This window comes from Periplaneta americana, chromosome 12 (assembly GCF_040183065.1).
Source record: "Periplaneta americana isolate PAMFEO1 chromosome 12, P.americana_PAMFEO1_priV1, whole genome shotgun sequence".
In the NCBI taxonomy this organism is placed as follows: Eukaryota; Metazoa; Arthropoda; class Insecta; order Blattodea; family Blattidae; genus Periplaneta; species Periplaneta americana.
Genome location: NC_091128.1, coordinates 40,258,915 through 40,280,185, shown reverse-complemented (window position 1 = coordinate 40,280,185; position 21,271 = coordinate 40,258,915). Strand labels below are relative to the sequence as shown.

General features: G+C 36.4%; 1 long non-coding RNA gene across 1 annotated transcript in view; it reads left to right on the top strand.

Moving 5' to 3' along the window:
* The window catches only part of LOC138710031 (uncharacterized), a 415,724-nt gene extending 394,914 nt beyond the window's left edge, over nt 1-20,810 (top strand). Inside the window, exon 3 of the long non-coding RNA XR_011335028.1 lies at nt 20,735-20,810. This is a non-coding gene — a long non-coding RNA (uncharacterized lncRNA). The remainder of the gene's footprint in view (nt 1-20,734) is intronic.
* Nucleotides 20,811-21,271: the final 461 nt, after the last annotated feature.

Here is a 21,271-nt window from a genome sequence, read left to right as displayed (position 1 = left end):
ATATCAAAATATTTTATGAATGGCGGGGAAAATATAAATTTCAATAACTTTCTAGTGACAAGATATTAACTGACGAATCTTCTCTACTTAATTATATTAACTCAAGTTTACAGAAAGTTTTTCCGAAAGGAAATAAGAGAAAAGTTTCTTCTTATAAGTAAAATGAAGAGTGAAAATATTTTTATTGTATTTAGACAGACTTTGGTTCAATTTAAAATTCCGATTTGGGTGAAATGATGTCATAGACCTACATATATTTAATATTTATTTCTATGTTAAGTTAAATTACAAATTACGATATTTATTTCCAGATTTCTTATTATTCTGATATATAATCTGATAATGATATTCAATTTCGCCGTGCTCCTAGTGGTACTCATGGGGGAGGAAATCCGTTCATTGAACTCGATGGCAAACAGTTTGCAATTCAAGAATGTGATCCCAAAACTCAGTCAGTCCATTTGGCCACTTTTATTATGTATATGTATGTATGATTATGTTTGAGATCACTATCATTATATTTTAAGCTTGTTTTCTTCCAAAGAACGTCAATTCTTATCTAAAAGTTTGTGTTATTGTGCATGTCACTTCAAAGCTTGCTCAGTCCGTAGTCTGGTGAATAAAAAAGTCTAGTCCAGGTCTTCCATAAAAATGGACTGAACGCGTTTTGGATCACACTCTTCAATTAGATTTCGGTTATCAAATTTGTAATGGAACAAAGGTTACAACCTCAGTTAAAACCACAAATAAGACGAAATCTTGCTCTGATCCAATGCCCATAATCCTCCTGACACGTATTGAGACGCATATTCAGGAACTGTATTATAGGCCTGTAATTCAAAATGTTATCATCCAAGTTCAAATGGATATACAGTATAACCTATTAGACCTAAATGTTTGTGGTTACATTGCTATTTTGTGTACAGCTATCATATTAATCATTTGTTCTACGTAGGCCTATGTATCATGTGTAAGTTATAGGAACTAGCAGTAGGCCTATACATTTTCTTAAAATCCAAACAGTTTTTGCGGCCGATGTCAGTTTTTTCACTACAGCCTGTTATTTTAAAGCAATTGCATTAATTTTAAGAATGAGCAGATATGCATATTTTACTTCATTGCGTAGGCCTATAGCTTTAATTTTATTGCTTATTTGAAGAAATGTATTTACGTATTGATCAGCTGATCTATGTTGCGACGTGTATGCTGTTTTCAAGCATATTGTCATCAGTTGTTTGCAATAATAATTATGTCTGATCAAATGACAAAATATATCGTAATGGTGGACTAGTGGTGTACTTTTTTAATTTTGAAACAATTTTAAATTCATAAAATGCTTCAATTATATAAACAAATATTTTATTGTAACCTGAAGTTGCCCTACCGTAATGTTAAAATATTCGTTACATTTAAAAACATAAGATAAGCATTTATAGTCCCGTCGCTCTAATTTCCGGCAGCCAATGACGTTGCAGATCGGCTACATTTAAACGTGTGCATCTTGTAATTCGCTGATGAAGAAGTCATGCAATTCCTAAGGCTCGATAAATACTTAATATAATCGCCCGCCATTTTGGCTCTTTCGTTGGCGTTCGCAGAAAGCACACGAGGACGTAATTTGCCGCTCAATTATTTGCTGAATTACAGTCCGTTTGATTCATTATCATAGGAGCTACAACATGATAATGTTTAACGGTTTGGCAAATAGATCCCTCGTCTGATAGCTCGGCAATGAAAGAACAAAAATGGCGAACGATACTACCTACGACCTATCTAGACTTTATAGAGCCTTCACTTCCTAAGACGTAAGCAAAGAGGAGGAGTCACGCCGGGAATAACAGCGTCGCGACTATAGACTAAAAATTTTGTAGATACTTCAGTGCAAAATGAAGATTGTACACTATCTACCAAAAAGTAATTGGGCACTGTTTTTGCCCCTTTAGAACCTCGTGGTACCACCTCTTGTTGCTATAACAGCAGCCACCCTGTCAGGCATGTTCTCCACTAGTTTGTGAAGAATATCCACTGGAATGCATTGCCATTTCTCTTGCAATATGGCACTCAGTTGGACAATGGCAGTTGGCCGAATTTCCCGAAACCTCAATCGCCGGTCCAATTCGTCTCAAAGGTGCTCAATGTGATTGAGATCAGGACTCTGTGCAGGCCAGTCCAACCGATGAACATTATTGTCTGCATACCACGGCATAGTAGCCGCCGAAACATGGCATCTAGCACGTAAAATCCTGAGTGCCCACTTACTTTTTGGTAGATAGTGTATATTGCGGCTTACTGTAAGTAAAACTGAAATGAACGTTAAAATCTCTGTAGAAGTTAAGCAAAAAATATTAAAAGACATGTAGATACAGAATTCCAGGGAAGAAAAATAAAACTTTCTTAATAAACATTTTTCTTCCTAAATCACATTTACAAAAGTTTATTTGTAAATACTAATTTATTTTTGTATTTTTCGGTCGAGGGAAACTTCAGCATTAAGGAAAATCCTAACAAATAAAAAAAAAAAGAATTCACTACCTTATTTCGGCTCACAAAACCGAAAAGTACAAAATCACGCTTCACTTTTAAGGAGAAAGATGAAAATCAGAATGTACTATAAAAAGTGTAAAATATCTCCGCTATTTTGCTTCCAAATGGCTCACTATCTGACCACGGCCCGGGAAGCCATAACTAACGCGGGAAGCAGGAAATGTCGCGGCTGGTTGAAAAAAAAATGCAATATGCACGTTTAGCCTAAAGTAATTGTTGACAGCCAAAATTGAATCGAATTTGGGATTCGAGCGCAGACCTCTGAATGCAAGCTAAATACATTTCAAATTGGACCGTTATTGTTATAATAGTATTATTATTTAGTTCGCAAGCCGTGGCATGGCGCGGCAATAAAATATTAACGGGCAGCGCGCGGGGAGAACTCATTTTTATAATGAAGCTCACGTCGTGATGGGGGTGTGCGGAGGGGTGAGGAAACAGAGTTGCAATTTTTGTACAGTAAACACGCCGCCATGAATTGCAAGGGGGTAGGGGAGAGCGAATGCATTTTTTAAAAGCAACAGTAGTCGTTCGCAGTGCAGCGTTCATTTGTCCTGGTACAGTACGTGTATGTGTGTGTGTGTGTGTGTATGCCTACAGGCCAGCACATTACGGCTCAATCCGCAAAGCAGCCACAGTACAAGTTGAAACTCGATCAAACAATAAAGCCGATTCATCATTCCCAGCAATCACACATCAAACACCAATTTGGAATGCATAGGAAAACGCAGGTGTTGAATGGGTTGTTGACTTTGTCCCAATCAAGCATTGTGTGTACCTCCAGGCCTAGCTGTAGCAATTAACAGTTGCATCCGAGTAATGCATGTGGGCCCGCGGCCCGGCGTCACGTGGGAAACAGTGCAAACTCCACATGTTTACCCGGCTCTGGGAATCGCTGCAATCATTTTGCAGTGGTGCACACACAACTCGCTGCACGGTAGTTGCACAAACCCTCCCCCCCCCCACTCTTCTGCAGCTAGAATCCGGGGCCAGTGAGCTAAATTTATAGTTTAAACTTTCTGGCAGGCTGGCTAATCATACACACATTGGAAAACGGGGATGTTTTAATTATATTGAAATGCCGGTGATTGATCGAGGAATTTATGCCGTGTGATTGCGATGAAAATTAGTTTACGATCCACTCTTTTTCATCTGTTGCCGAGTACAATATTGGCAGAGTGATGTCTGTATATCGGACTGTTTATAAACTGTTCGTCACGAATTTCGATGTTGTGTACCCTAGCCCCGACCCCGCAATTTTCAGAGTTATCCGGCCCCGGGGGCAGTTCCTCTGCTTGCTGATTGGTCAGCTCTGAAACCGCAGCAAAAAATATATATACTTTGAAATTATTCCAATAGCATGCCACTGCATATGTGTGCTGATATGCGGATGCCACTAGTGCTAACTGCAAAATAGTTTCCGAATGGACGAGGACTTGTTCCACTACTAGCTACGCGGAAATTAATACACAATGCTTCCATATGCCTCCCTTAAATATATTAGAAATAAAATGTTGCATATAACAGTACACCAGGGCGTAAATGTTGTAGAATACGCTGCCTAACTTATACAGGAAGTGTAATAATGTGTTGGTCTAATTGTAACGGTTTGCCCAGATTGCTTGGTAACCTCTGAAACCACACACACACACACAGATACAGGGACATCATTTTATTTTTACTTCAGTTTTTATTGTACCTGAGTTTTTGGATGTACTTCACTTCCACCCCTTCTACTAGTAAACCTCGAATCGTCCTCCACACAGAACCAAGGCCGCGTATGCAGTCAGAGTGCCTTACGGTGATACTAAACAGTACTGAATATAGTACGTTCCATAAATATATTCGCGTTTTTCAGTGACGAAAGAGTTTTCAATATTGAATCATATTTTTGTACAGATACTGTCGTCCGTTTGCCTACGTCGCATCCCGATTTTCCCCACCTACTTCTGCTCGCCCCTCTGTAAAGGCTAATGGCTGTGCTGTCTTAGCTATTTTCTATTAGGAATTGGGCGTCTACGTAATATTATACAACTGTTTAAAATAACTTAAATAAAAGAACCTCCTTTCCTTCTATGACCCCTGCGACGTAACTACTTGGACGGACAGTAGATAGCATGTCTAAGTAATTTTATCTTTTCGGATCGGGCAGAAGTGAAGATTGAATTTACAGTACGTCAGGTAATCTTTTATAGAGTAGGTACAGAATTATTTCAACATGAGTTACTAGTAGTCTACGAAGGAAGAAACTGGTAATTGGAATTAGGTACAATAGTCTATAGTGCGATAATATGCACAAAAGAACTGAAGCCTTTATCGAAATGATCGGCCGCCATATTCAAATATGTGTTTAAATATCCATATTATGATTATTTTTCAATTTAACTTGATTCTCTAAATTGTACGCTAATGTACTGTAGACAGTATAATATACACTGCATAATGAATACGTCCTCATGGATAGCTCAGTTCATGAGTAAAAACACTTATTGTTAATACTGTACTGTATTTTGATTAAACAAAAACCTAATGAGAATTATCAAACTCAAAATCGCGATATTTCCTAGTTTACGTAAATGGATGAACTACTTTTCTTCTCTCCTATACCTAGTAAAGTGATCTGTTTGTACATTACGCCAGTATCATCGAACTCCAGTCGTGGAAGGGGGTAGCAAAGGTATAGCCAGGTTAATATTAGAAATGTTAGTAAAAATAAAATCATGTCTCTGTATATATATCTTACAAAATAGAGTGGACCGTAAGTAATGTCTAGACCTCGAAATTTTAGGCATGAAAAATTGACGTTTTAGGTACCTAAACTTATGTAATTAGACACTATTCTCTAAATTAGGGAAGAAAAAAAATATTTTTGGTATCTAAAGTAGGCCACAAAACGGAAAGTAAGCATTTTTACATGTTTATCTGTATGACTATAAGTATCACAAGTTATTTGTTTTCATAATTAGTTTCGTAAAATGGGGTAACTTTGCACCTGCAGGGGTAACCTTGCACCATCTATGGAAAATGTTTTATATAGGTCGAGGGGTGTTTACGTGAACCAAATTTACCCGTTCATCATTTCCACCAATAGATGGTATATGTGTACAGTTTATGGTAGGTCTATTTCTATACCTTAACAACAGAACGTGTGCATAATTTGATTGAAATATAGATCAAATTAATTACCTTTCATCACAGATGGTGTGCACAATCTCAAGATAAGTTATACGTGTATCTGTTCCTTATTCATCCATTTATTTTTTTAATTTATTGGGTTATTTTACGACGCTGTAGGCCTATCAACATCTAGGTTATTTAGCGTCTGAATGAAATGAAGGTGATAATGCCGGTGAAATGAGTCCGGGGTCCAGCACCGAAAGTTACCCAGCATTTGCTCGTATTGGGTTGAGGGAAAACCCCGGAAAAAACGTCAACCAGGTAACTTGCTCCGACCGGGATTCGAACACGGGCCACCTGGTTTCGCGGCCAGACGCGCTGACCGTTACTCCACAGGTGTGGACTTCATCTATTTAGACTTTCTAGTTTCGCTTGTGCAGCTGTTTTGTTGGCAAATTGTGTTACAGAATAATTTTATAATCAAGGCGATTTTGATGCTAAATTGGGGTTACTTTGCACCATAACACAAACGTAGATTTTTTTTAAACTTTAATTGCATTATTTTCTTTTGAGAACTTTCCATGAAGTTTAAAAGTGCTTACTATAATTCACACTTTGTATTACAGCTGAATTACTTGAATTTGTTTTTCTTTTTATTACATATTAAAGTCATACATGGTCTCTCACTGCCAAACTTGGTAATAATCTCCAAATATGCCAAAGGAAAATGTTGAGAAGGACACTAGGCTTATCAGTGAGGGACAAAGTTCTAAATGAAGTGCTCCAAAAGATGTCAGCAATTGGTTCGGCTTGGACAGGTACCAGAGAATAGAAACAAACAATGCTGTCATCAAGGCAGTGACAGAATCATTCAAATCCTGCAAATGAACTGAAAGGGAGCATTATTATGGAATAAGAATGGGAGGATGTAATTGGGAGACTAAATCCACCCAAGAAAGTATCAAGAAAGGGCTTGCTTATATTCCATTCCAGAACTTGACACAAAATAATACGTATAATTTTTTACAATTATTCACTTGCTGATCTCGACTTGTCATTCGAAAGAACTGAAAATATTCTTGAAACAACATTTTAGAAGAATGTGATCCCTTATATTGAAATTTTGTGTACTTTTTCCAAAAAGGTTTTGTCCATGTTACTATTCATAGCAGTTTTTGAATCTGTGTGTCCATTTTTTCTGTTCGTGATACATTATATTTTCATTGTTTAACACGTGTATGGTGCAATGTAACACCAGCAGTGGCAAACTTTGCACCACCCCTCTTAAAACTCTGGCGGTGCAAAGTAACCCCAACTATGGGTAACTTTGCACCAATTTTTGGCAGATTATAAATTTCAAAAGACATTTATTTTCGAAGATATGACTAGCTAAATATATTCCCGCATATCCCTAGAAAGTATAAAATAAATGTCTACATAAAAGATAGACATTTAAATACTACATACAAACTGAAAACAAATTTTTAACTAGAAAATGGTGCAAAGTTACGCCATTTTACGGTAGCACAATATATTATCAAGATTTTCTCCAAATTTTCAACAGTTAGGCTATGTCTTTTGTCTGTTAAAATAATTTTGAAGGCTGAAAATGACTTTTCCACTGATACAGATATAATATGGAAAATTCAAGAATCCCAAAAATTATGATGCAATATAAACCTAGAGGACATCGTCGACCAGGAAGACCTTTAAGAAGACTGCTAGATGGGGCCGAAACAGGTCTACAGAGGCCTAATTCGTGAAGGATGATGATGATGATGATGACAGATATAATACGAGCAAACTTAAATTTTGTTACATTTTAATGGCCACTTCTTCTGGAATTTCTCCATCTTCCCCCACCAAAACATTTACCACACGAACCATTACAGCATATCCGGGATTTTTTTTTTCATTACACTCTCCCACTTGCACCTTACTTTGTCCACAACTTCTCCCTTAATTGCACTATTTTCAGTTCAGCTTCTTGCACCACTGACACCTGATCCGACAAAGGGTTTCCTTTGCGTTCCAGCTTCATTATTGTTGAGAGCAAGAATGAAAAAATTTATTTTATGTAAAAAAAGATCTCGTTACAATTTTGAATTTTTCAAAATGCGGAATAGAACTTTGCAGAAAGTTTTCTTCATATCGGAGATCAGAGTACTGACTTCCGGAAATTCATCCCTTAATGGTTTCTGAGATTCGGTGACGTGTAGCCTATAAGATTAGGGTAGAATGTTTCCAGAAGAGAAGAGGCTGAGATCATATAGGAAGCAGCGCCTAAGCAGAGAAGAAGAAAAAGAACCCTACTCTCTTCAACACCAGCAGGAAGTAGCAACTGTAAACTTTTGTTTACAATGAAGGCAATGGACTAGCCCTTGACTTCACGGATCTCTCTGGTTACTACAAGATGTGGAGGAGAAGGCGTATCATCGAGTTTACCAACTATTTGCAATATATCAGTTGTTGGCGGCTAACCATAAACAGTAGTTAACTTTTCACTGTTGACACGAATTCGCCTGTAGTCTTCGCACGACAATGTGGTATCATTGCGTGAGACAAATTTTAAAATAAATAATGTTTAAGTAAACTGTAATATTAATTCTTAAAAGTTCTTGAAATTCTTAAAAAAAAGAAAACTTAAAAATTACTTCTTTAGGCAGGTTTAGGCACAAAAAGGAAGAAATAGGTACTGACATCCATTTTAGTTAATTTTAGCACTATAAAACTGCTCCCAATGAGTATAATGTTTCATAAATTGCAAACATTTGCAATTATTTTTCACATTTTCCTAAAGGATTTAAATAGGCATTTGCCTAAAAATCCGAGGCCTAGTAATTTCATTAATTTCAGGGAATTATTCTTTGATTTATTTCAAAGAAAATATTTCACACAATTTTGTCCGTTTCTCATTTCTTTTCGAGATAAAAACTGTTTTATATCAAAAGTTTCGTAGCGCGTTTTCAGAAAGACATTGCTTTAATTCTCAGTATGTTCAGTCAATTTAAGAGAACAGTGTATTATGATAATAAATGATAGAAAGAAGCTAAATATTGTCCTTTAAAAGTGCAGAAATTTATTCCGAACAAATAATACTAGGCCTATAACATCATAAAATTTCTTTGCAGAACGGAAAGTTGCATTTGTTCAGATCGAATTTCTGCACTGAGGACAAAACTAAAATTCTTTCAATAATTTATTAACATTATATAGTTCACACCTGTGGAGTAACGATTAGCGCGTCTAGCTGCGAAACTAGGTGGCCCGGGTTCGATTCCCGGTCGGGGCAAGTTACCTGGTTGAGGTTTTTTCCGGGGTTTTCCCTCAACCCAATATGAGCAAATGCTGGGTAACTTTCGGTGTTGGACCCCGGACTCATTTCACCGGCATTATCACCTTCATCTCATTCAGACGCTAAATAACCTCAGCTGTTGATAAAACGTCGTAAAATAACCTACTAAAAAACATTATATATCATAATACACTGCTCCCTTAGGCTGAATGAGCATATCGGGAATTAAATGATTGGCTTTTCCAAAACACGCTATGAAATATTATTTTCATATGAAAGAATTTTTATCTCGAAAACGAAGCAAAAACGAGCAAAATATATTAAACTAACTATTTTGTTTGAAATATAGCGAAGAATAACCTCTGGAATTAAAGTCGTTACTCACAATACACTCTATATACTTTTATACTATAAACTACCGAGCGGGGTGGTCGAGGCGGTATATCTCGAGTTCAAATCCCGAGGATGGCCAATCTGGGTGTGGATTTTCTCGGGGTTTCCCTCACTCGCAAAGACGAATGCCTGATTGGAATTTACTTTCCATCCACCCTGAACGTTCTGTCCGTTGTCTATACAGAGTGTTAAAAAAAGGTATCCAATATTTTAGGAGGTGCTAGTATGCATCAAAACAATGTCTAATAAACATGGGTCCTACAACACATGCTTTCTGAGATCTGAACACTTCTTCATAGGAGGTGCTCAATCTGATGTCCATTCATGGCAATGCATTCCTCTGCCCTTTGGCGTAAGGAATTACGCACTCTTTGAAATTGACCTGGTTCCTTCATATGTCCCCATAACCAAAAGTCTAGGGGATTTAGGTTTGGGAAACGAGCAGGCCAAACTGTGGGGCTTCCCCACCAATGCAGCGGTCCTGAAATGTCAACGTCAGGTGTTCACACACACTGCGGAGAAAATGTGCTGGTGTGCCATTATGCATGAACCACATCTGTAGTCCTGATGATATGGCACATTCTCCAGCAAGGCAGGCAGTACGTTAATAAGAAAGTCCTGAAAGTCTCTGTGGTAACACGTATGGCCCTATTAATCTATCACCAAGAACGCCTGCCCATACATTGATTGAGAATCGGTGCTGATGCCTTGTTTCTTCAACTGCATGGGGATTTTCATCAGCCCACACATGCTGATTACGAAAATTCACAATACCATCTCTTCTGAATCCCGCTCATATCCGCAACCAGACTTTTCTTTTCAGTATTCCTTGTGATGTATCATTATTCCATGCCAAAGGTGTCAACTACGATATGATTTTCTGGTAGTCTGCTGTATTGTAAGGCAGAGAAATGCATTGCAATGCATGGACGTCAGATTGAGCACCTCCTATGAACAAGTGTTGAGATCTCAAAAAGTATGTGTTGTAGGACCCATGTTTATTAGACGTTACTTTCTTATTTTGATGCATACGATCACCTCCTAAAATAATGGATACTTTTTAACACCCTGTATATAGGATTATGAGTTCGTGTTGTTTTCAAGAAGTGGTTACTGCGTCGAGCTAATCCCTCACCAAAGAATTATATTGTACAACAAATTTCAACTTTTTGCCGCTCACAGAATTAAAAATAAGCTTTTTTATTTGCCATACGCTGATTTCAAATCTCAAGTCCATTTTTCTCTATCACCTAATAGTTCTTTGTGACGATGTGTTCAATTTTTCGGAACATTTCCAGTAATGTTGTGTATTCATACCTCGTTACTAGAGACATTTTTGCAGTGATATTGCTAGAATCACTCCAGCGATCTTAACCAAATCATATATTATCCAAAACAATCAAATATATTTTTCTCCATACCCACATTTCAAATTCCTCTAGTCGTTTTGCTTCACTTCGTCGAAATGTCCATGTTTCTGCCCCATTCAGTGTCACGCTCCACACAAAGCAATTCACTGATCTCTTCCTTAGTTGTTTTTCAAGAGGTCCGCAGAAGATGCTCCTTTTTCTATTAAAAGCTTCCATTGCCGTTCCTATTCTACTTTTGATTTTCTTTTAGCACTCCATGTTACTACTTATAGTACGCCCCAAGTATAGTAGATCGAGAGAAAATGCCATAGTTTTTTGTTTTGAACGAAATAACAGGAGTCATTTTGTGGTTTTTGTAATGAAATTAAATGTACACATACAGGAATGTTTCATCAAACAATATTGTGGTACATATAATGAAAACTTAATTTCTGTGTAACGTACATGGTTTTCAAACGCTACAAGACTAAGCGCCGAGGGTCGGGGTGAGTTGGCAAGATAAATTGTAAACAAATTTATGGATATGTTTTTAGTTGTATGTTCACTATTGTCGAATACTATGTGCAATATGTACGTCCATTAAATATGGTCCCTCATACTTCTAATATTTAATGTCTGTCAGCACAGTCACTGCACATGTCTGATTCGTCAGTGCAGGTTTCATGGAACCATTTTTTTGCAAGCAATGCACTTGATCCAGTCTACTTTCGGTCAACTTGGGTCATAGTAATTTATTTTGCACACGACACAATCATTTTCCTTAACATTTGACTTACTCTTCCTCTTTTTGTTAACACTAGTGGGACGTTTCCTCGTGTCATTTCTTCTTCGATGCATTGCCTTCAAATTCGGCAGATGCATCTTTTCAGTCAACACCAAAGCAGTTTTCCTTTTCCTCTTTGGTGCTGGTTCCAAAATCGGCATCGTTGCACTGTCCTCAAACAAAGGACCGGCTTGAATTGCTCTACTTCTGTCAGATACATTTCCTGCAGCCATGCAGATCTCCGAGCATGTTGGTTCATCCGCCCTGTCATTTTCATTGGAGGATATCGCTAAAGAAATAGGACTGACTTCTGGCGTGTTTACGTGAGAACCATTTCTTTCTGAGTCAACAGAACCAACCTTCCAATTATAGGTGACTTACATTGATATAATTCCCAAGAAACTAGTTCGATTAATTAAAATGTGTCTCAGTGAAACGTACAGCAGAGTCTGTATAGGCCACATTTATCTGTTGTTTTTCCAATTCACTGTGGGCTAAAGCAAGGAGATGCACTATCATCTTTACTTTTTAACTTTGCTCTAGAGTATGCCATTAGGAATGTCCAGGATAACAGACAGGGTTTGGAATTGAACGGGTTACATCAGATGCTTGTCTATGCGGATGACGTGAATATGTTAGGAGAAAATACACAAACGATTAGGGAAAACACGGGAATTTCACTTGAAGCAAGTAAAGAGATAGGTTTGGAAGTAAATTCCGTAAAGATAAAGTATATGATTATGTCTCGTGACGAGAATATTGTACGAAATGGAAATATAAAAATTTGAAATTTATCTTTTGAAGAGGTGGAAAAATTCAAATACCTGGGAGCAATAGTAACAAATATAAATGATACTCGGAAGGAAATTAAACACAGATTAAATGTGGGAAATGCCTGTTATTATTCGGTTGAGAAGCTTTTGCCATCCAGCCTGCTGTCAAAAAATCTGAAAGTTAGAATTTATAAAACAGTTATATTACCGGTTGTTCTTTATGGTTGTGAAACTTGGACTCTCACTTCGAGACAGGAACATAGGTTAAGAGTGTTTGAGAATAAGGTGCTTAGGAAAATATTAGGGGATAAGAGGGATGAAGTTACAGGAGAATGGAGAAAGTTACACAACACAGAACTGCACGCATTGTATTCTTCACCTGACATAATTAGGAACATTAAATCCAGACGTTTGAGATGGGCAGGGCATGTAGCACGTATGGACGAATCCAGAAATTCATATAGAGTTTTAGTTGGGAGGCTGGAGGGAAAAAGACCTTTGGGTGGCTGAGACGTAGATGGGAGCATAATATTAAAATGAATTGAGGGAGGTGGGATACGATGATAGAGGCTGGATTAATCTTGCTCAGGATATGGATCAATGGCAGGCTTATGTGAGGGCGGAAATGAACCTCCGTGTTCCTTAAAAGCCAGTAAATAAGTACATTGATACAATTTATATACAAAATACATAACGATGAAAAATAAAACAAGCAACACAAACGAAAGAAAAAGGGATAGGTATTAGATGCTAGAATATAATATTGCAATTAATATTAGTGCCAAATGCCAATACAATAATGCAGAATTATATCAAAATGAGAGAAAAAACATTATGATAGACTTATTCATAATTTAAATACATAAGGAAATATAGTTCTTTTTAAAATTGTATGAAATATTTTAATTGATAAATTGAAATCTAATTGAGAGTCACAGTTTAAAGACAGAGAGTTGTATGACACGTAGCAAACAATGGAGAGTTCTTGAGTTTGTAGATGTATTAGCACTGTTGTTTCCATTGTCATAGCAGTCGCTAAAACATTGTCCGAAATTGAAAATGCTTCCTCTGGTATTTTCTGATGAAAGACACCGCAGGCGTCGAATCCGTTGCATGCATTCGACTGACTTGCGCTCTTCAGCCATGCCTCCTTGAGCGAAGGTCCAACTATGCTCTGACACTTTTCTGTCTGGAGAGATTGTGTCCAAATCCGCATTGACTTGTAGAAGAAATGCTTCAGTTGCTTAAAAAAGCAGCTATCTAGAGGCTGAAGGTAATGCGTTGAGTGAGGAGGCAAGCAGGCTACAATAACTAGACTTCGTATTTTAGGTAAAAACCTATTTTAATCCTTAAAAGAAAAGTTCATAAAAACTTCCAAGTACATGTTTCATATGAAACTATGCTTATAATTGGTATTTTAATAGCACCTAAAAATACCTATTTTGACGACAAAGCTTATTTTAACCTATTAAGTATGTTTTATCTCTAATAGGTCAAGACACCCATTCTTATTTCGAAAATTTATATTTTAAATTCCAAAATGTATTTTTCAGCGTGCGTTAATCGTGTCACAGAGCATATCAGGTTACAATATCCAAATGTAAATAAATTGATTTCTACTGTAAAAAAACGTTTTCGCCAAGGCGCCAACAAGGGTTCAGATTTTCCTTGAGAAATTGCCCAATGTCTTTCTGCCACCAGAACCTGTACTAACCTACTGGGGAACATGGTTGAAAGCTGCAGAATACTACAACGATCACATTAGTGAAGTGAAAGATGTTGTTTCAAGTCTAGAAGACAAGTCTGCAAGCATTGTTTCTGCGAAGGAATAGATGGAAGATTCTGGTATTCAGGGGGACCTAGCATTTTTAAAGTCACGCTTCACTTTCCTAGTACACGTTATTGCATCACTGGAAGCAGCACGAAAACCACTGTACGAAAAAATGGAAGTATTTCATGATATGCAAGTAAGGATCAAAAGTGTTCCTGGTTCTGCTGGAAATAAAGTACGGGTAAACTGGAGCAAGTTCTGCAGAGAAATGTACGACTGAAGGGCCTGCGTATTGCTTCAGATATCCTAACAGGGAAGAACACGGATTTACAATGTAACATTCCTGTCCAACTAGTGTAAAAATTGAAATACGATCCTGTTACTTCAGTGGATGTCAAGCATACAAATTCGTGTTGAGTGACAGACGGCATTGTTTTTAATTGATAATTTAGAAAAAGTGTTGGTAATTTATTGTGAAAGTAATTATGGACATTAATGGACAAGGCTTGTTGTTCTTGTAGTTCTAACTTAGTAGTAGCGGTGGCAACGATACATAAACAATTACAATTATTAAATTCTAAAAGTGAATTCCGGATGATCTGAAACATGTTTTTAAAGAAAACATTTTTTGTTGAGACTATTTCCAATTCTTTACAGACTATTTCCTACACTTTTTAGTCTATTTAGGCACCTAAAATTACATTTTAACGACCTAAAAATCCGTACTCTAATAATAACACCATGGCTATCTGCAAGTTCCAATATGTCAAGATCAGAGCTATGACAATCGAGAAGTAGTATCATTTTTCCTTGTGGTTTCCTTGTTATGAAAAGTTCCTTCAGCCACTGCATGAATATTCTCGAATTTACATAGCCTGAAGTTTCATTCATGAAAACTCTGGAACTATTAGGAAGAGAATCCAGCTTTTTTCTTCTTTCCCTTAAAATTGCAAGCCGGTGACAAAAAAGTATTTTTCAGCGTTACAACATGCTGTTACCGTTATTGTTTCTCCCACAAGTCATTTGATTGACTACTGGAGACACTTTTCAGCAATGACTGATTCAACTCTGGGGTTCATCTGGAAACCAGATTCGTCCATATTGTCCGGGTTTTTTGATCAAATTATTTTCAACTAATACGTTCTGTAGCAGATCGAAATAATTGCCTATGTCTTCTCTATTCATAGCGATGGCTCTATCAATAGAGAGATCTTAAGGTTTTCTCTTCACTAAGCGAGGAAATCGCTTCACAAATAACTGAAGGCAATCCCACCCTGCCATATCTGCATCCTTATTGAAGCGATGAGGGATGTCATTTGCTGCAGCGAATTGAAAAGCAAGGTCGGTATACTTTCTCCGCTGACAGGAAATCCAGACGCTTGAAGCTTCTTAACGTAAGCTACGAAGCGTTTCTCGTTTTCTAATTCAAGAGAACCTAGAAAATAATAATAATAATAATAATAATAATAATAATAATAATAATAATAATAATAATAATAATAATAACAATAATAATATAATAATAATAATAATAATAATAATAATGAGAGAGAGAGAGAAATAAATCGTCCGGCCTTAATTAAGGATGACCACGAGGATCCGGAAATTAATAGCAAATAAAAATATAATTAATTAAATATGAGTATTGTTATAAAAATAAAATGTAATAATTAAGCACCACTGATTATCAATTATAAAATAAAATCTTAGAAGATGACTGTAAAATTATACTTATAAATAAAAGATTTTATTTAAAATTAGCATATTTTTAATTAAGGCCTTCTGAGTGGCATAAATGAAATTGTGTAATCTGCAGGGAATCTTTGAGATTTGCGAGATGATTTTTTGAATTTCAAAAGATGATATTGATAATTGTTTAAAAAAAAATATATGTAAATTTTGGTAAAGAACTCCGAGCACCAAAAAATAAACCTGTCACTGGCCAATTGAAGAGAGGGATGTTATAATTGACACTAAGGTAGGGAATACAGGGTTCATAAATGGCCCTCTTTTCATGATGAACTTGGTTTAGATCTCTCTCCATGCGTATAGTTGAATCTATGATAAAAGCCTTTTGTTTTTGCCTGTTTATTGCTATTATATCCGCTCTTCTGTGAGAGTCGTCTTCAGAAATACAATGGATCTCTTCATGAACTGACCAACCCTTGTTCCGAAGAAGACAGGCGATAGCTCCACGGACTCTATGATGCCTGTTGTTACGCAATAACTCTCCTTTCCGACAAAGCCCAACACGTAATAATAATAATAATAATAATAATAATAATAATAATAATAATAATAATAATAATAATAATAATTTGTTTTTGCTCTCTAGCTCAGTAATAAATTTAACATATTTAGATTACTTACATTGGGATCCCATGCCTCGTTTTTGTCATCATTTTTGTTTATTCTTCTTTTTAACTTCGGTAAGGAATCCCATATTCTTCTGAAGCTCGAAAATAGTTCATTCCTCCCGTTTTTACGTGCTCCATTACTAGTTGGAGACTTTCTTCTGTCCACTGGACTCTATGTGAAGTTTTGAGGTATGTTCTAGGCATAATCTATATAAAATTAATAAGAAAACCGCTTGAAAAATTTTGTCAGCTTACCCCTAACAAATAATGGCTCTCTTCCTGGTATCGGGATGAGACGCCAGTTTAAACACGTGACTTAATATGGCAGCGCAAGAGAAACAAGAAGCCACAACGCGTACATCAAGGTATAAGAAACATTATATAAATACAATTATCACTCATATTTATGTACTGCGGTTAGTATTATTGTTTTATAAGATAGGCTACGTACAATTATTTTACAGCTTAATTTCGACATCACAGATTTTTAGCTCAATACGACAAGAAACAACGGTTACAGCTGCACTATAAGCTTGCCGCTCAACGCAATGAAACAAGAAAGAAAGTTGTCTACAGTGAGCTCTATACTAAACTGGAGGCACAACTCAATGCTTTAAAAGCGTGACGCGAATGCTGAGCGCCTGAGCGTATTGCCATCTCTTTCTAACATAGTGTTGTCCTTGTCTCTCTTGCAGTGAATGCTATCATACACAACAACGGTATTTTTATTGCTTATTACGCATGTGCAACTTGAACCTCACGAAAGACTGATTGAAACACATTAGTCAGAAAGAGAGAGAAATACCCCCGCCAACAGTCACGCTTTCAGACAGGAAAGAGCATTGCGGTGGTGCCTCCAGTTTAGTATAGAGCTCACTGTTGTCTACCAACAAGTGCTGCACTCACTTGATGCGTTGATGAACTGAACGCAAATAGACGTCATCCCCGATAACCATCTTTCCCCTATCTACTCTATTTTAAGTTCATCATGTGTTTCATTGTCTCATTTCGAATACGCAAATTTACCTTCTTTATTTTTCTTCCTATAACAGTGGTCTTCGTCTTGTTGGCATTTATCTTCATCCCATACTGCTCACAGCTGTCATTTAGCTCCAATAGCATATCCCTTAGCATCGTCTCCTGCACATGCTTTGAAATTATTTTATTGCCTCATATCTTCATTCCAACGATTCTATTCGTGTCTCAGCCGTGGCGAGAATGCGATCGTGAGCCGAGCCACTGTGTAACTTGCAACGTGCATAGCACCTATGGAGGGAGGCGGACACCCGAAGGGGAAGTGAAGCAACTGTCTGACTTATTAGCGGATTTTAATTTTCCTTACGTCAAGCGCTTAATAAAATTTTATACAGTACAAGGCTACAAACTAATGTTTTAGTACGTGTAACGAAGAAAGAAATTAACAAGAAAACATAGGACACATTATCACAACCTAAAATTAACTGTCTTCAGAATGTCTCTGCGACAGAGTTTCAAAATCAGGAATTATGTCACTTACTGCCAGTCGTAGTTGATCACGAAGGTATTTGTCTGCCAGTTGTGATCAAAATTTGGTTTTTACTATTTTCATTGTTGAAAATAATTTTTCACAAACGTAAGTTGTAGCGAATGTGGCTTCAAAAGAGCAAGCGAAAGAACGAAGGTTCGGATATTTATTTTTTGGCAAAGATTTGAAAGTTCAACATTTGTCAAGTCCTTACATCTAGCTTTCATTTAACGTCTTATTGTAAATCTGTGAGTTTAAATTGAAGAACTAACCGAATTATTCGTACATCTACTGAAAAAGGATCGACGTACAGAGATGATGATGATGATGATGATGATGATGATGATGATGATGATGATGATGATAACACTTAACCGTTTAATGTTTCATCAGTAACATGTAATAACTTATAATGCCGTTCTATGTTATACAACCGTCTCCCTCATAATACTTGTGAACAAATCTATTCTCAACATATTGGCAGCAAAAAATGCATCCTCCCATCCTACTTGAAACTTTCGTTTTTATAGAGGTACATGGTTTCGAGAGAGATAGATGTCACTCACAGGTCAGAGACAAACACAAATGGAACGGAGTTTGACTCCAGTGAGTGAGAGGGTGGGGGTTGGGGGAGCAAGGAAACAAAGGAAATACACAGCTATCACTGCGAGCCACAATGTGCTCGTGAGTCGCATTTTCGCCACGCCTGGCCTACGTTACTGTATAGCTACTGCTGCTACTACTAGTAACTGCACCACACTTTCCAAGGGATGAGAATTTATTTAATTGCTATTTTGAATGTTATTAATATTATTATGCTTTTATGATGTAGACCTATTCTGCCTAGTAGGCACGTTACATTGTAACTTCGTTCTTTAGACATCATCCTGATAGCGCCGTATCTTCTCAATTGCCTCATAATAATTTCTTTCTATTATCTAATATTATTTGAAATAATATATTAATATTCTATGTATATCAGTTTAATTTTGCTACAGTTTGTACCTCAATGTTTAATTAATAGTTCATAGTATTTTACTGTTTAATTCATAACTAACTCTTTTATACACGTAGGCCTATATTTGACCTAACTCAATTTATTGTGATCTTTGTAGCTTGTAAGTTCATTCATATGTATGTATACTTTTCGCTGGTTGAGTGGAAGAGAAGGCCTTACGGCCTTAACTCTGCCGGATGAAACAATTTATTATTATTATTATTATTATTATTATTATTATTATTATTATTATTATTATTATTATTATTATGAACTATCTAGTAAATATTTTAACTGTACCAGTCTGTATTCGACACGTCAGAATATTGATTACACTTTCTTTAGTAATGCTATTAACGGTGTCATTGATTGCGATTCTTTTATACGTAACACCTATCTTAGAATTCCCGTGAAAGGTTTTCGTGGTCAAAGAATTTTCTTCACTAAATTATTTAAATCTCTTTCTCCAGTAGCCAGGTGTATTAAAAGTGCCAATTTACAAGATCTGATTTGATTTTACTTACGCGTGATATATTCTTACTTGTTATTTAATATCCTTTTTATTATTTGTTAGATATTGCTATTTATTTTGCTGCATTTGGTCAACGATTAATGTTAACTATTATATTGATTGTATTTCATTTCACTGCCATTTTCTGTCTCATCATCATTTGTTCTGTTTTGTATTGGTTTTTGTATCTTGTGCTAAACTGTAATTGGCCTTATGCTGTTGTTTTGCACCTTAATATTCTAAATAAATAAATAAATAAATAAATAAATAAATAAATAAATAAATAAATAAATAAATAAATGAATGAATTAATTAATGAATGAATGAATGAATAAATAAATAAATAGATAAATAAATTATTATTACTTACTTACTTACTTACATACTTTTAAGCAACCCGGAGGTTCATTGCCGCCCTCACATAAGCCCGCCATTGGTCCCTATCCTGAGGAAGATTAATCCATTCTCTGTCATCATATCCCACCTCCCGCAAATCCATTTTAATATCATCCTCCCATCTACGTCTCGGCCTCCCTAAAGGTCTTTTGCCCTCCGGCCTCCCAACTAACACTCTATATGCATTTCTGGATTCGCCCATACGTGCTACATGCCCTGCCCATCTCAAACGTCTGGATTTAATGTTCCTAATTATGCCAGGTGAAGAATACAATGCGTGCAGTTCTATGTTGTATAACTTTCTCCATTCTCCTGTAACTTCATCCCTTTTAGCCCCAAATATTTTCCTAAGCACCTTATTCTCAAACACCCTTAACCTATGTTCCTCTCTCAAAGTGAGAGTCCAAGTTTCTCAACCATAAAGAACAACCGGTAATATAACTGTTTCATAAATTCTAACTTTCAGATATTTCGACAGCAGACCGGATGATAAAAGCTTCTCAACCGAATAATAACAGGCATTTCCCATATTTATTCTGTGTTTAATTTCCTCCCGAGTATGATTTATATTTGTTACTGTTGCTCCCAGGTATTTGAATTTTTCCACCTCTTCAAAAGATAAATTTCCAATCTTTATATTTTCATTTCGTACAATATTCTCGTCACGAGACATAATCATTAACTGATCACATTAGTAATAAAAAATGTTGTTATAAAGATAGAGCTGTAATCTTTTCTAAGTTACGAAGGAGATATGAAGTCCTGGTAGTAGAATTCAAAGCATGGAAGCAATTGCGTGAGGAAGGAAATGGTTAGTTGCATGATCGTGTTGAGCTCTGAGAGTAAACTGAGCTTGTAAATCAGAGAAACGCTGTTCACTCTGTTCGGTCCTTCGAGTCAACTGAAGACGGCTCAACTTTGTTTTCTTTTCTTTCTGTCGTAGAAAAACAGTTTGCAGTGGAGTTAGCTGCCGCCCTCTGTACGCGTGACCACAGCTTCAGGAATTCCCGTCTAGCGACGTAAGTGATCACGTCTTTACAAAACATCGGCAATGCTTAATGTAGTCAACAGTGTTTATATTCGAATGTCAAATGAATACAGTTTTACGAAAATTTCAGCATATGTCGTCACTTGCTTAGCAACGGACCTATTATGATGTTTTCTACAGGGACATCATTTTATTTTTACTAACATTTCTAATATTAACCTGGCTATACCTTTGGATCAACGGTTGATACCCCCTTCCACGACTGGAGTTCGATGATACTGGCGTAATATACAAACAAATCACTTTACTAGGTATAGGAGGGAAGAAAAGTAGTTCATCCATTTACGTAAACTAGGAAATATCACGCTTTTGAGTTTGATAATTTTTATTAGGTTTTTGTGTAATCAAAATACAGTACAGTATTAACAATGAGTGTTTTTACTCACGAACTGAGCTATCCATGTGGACGTATTCATTATGCAGTGTATATTA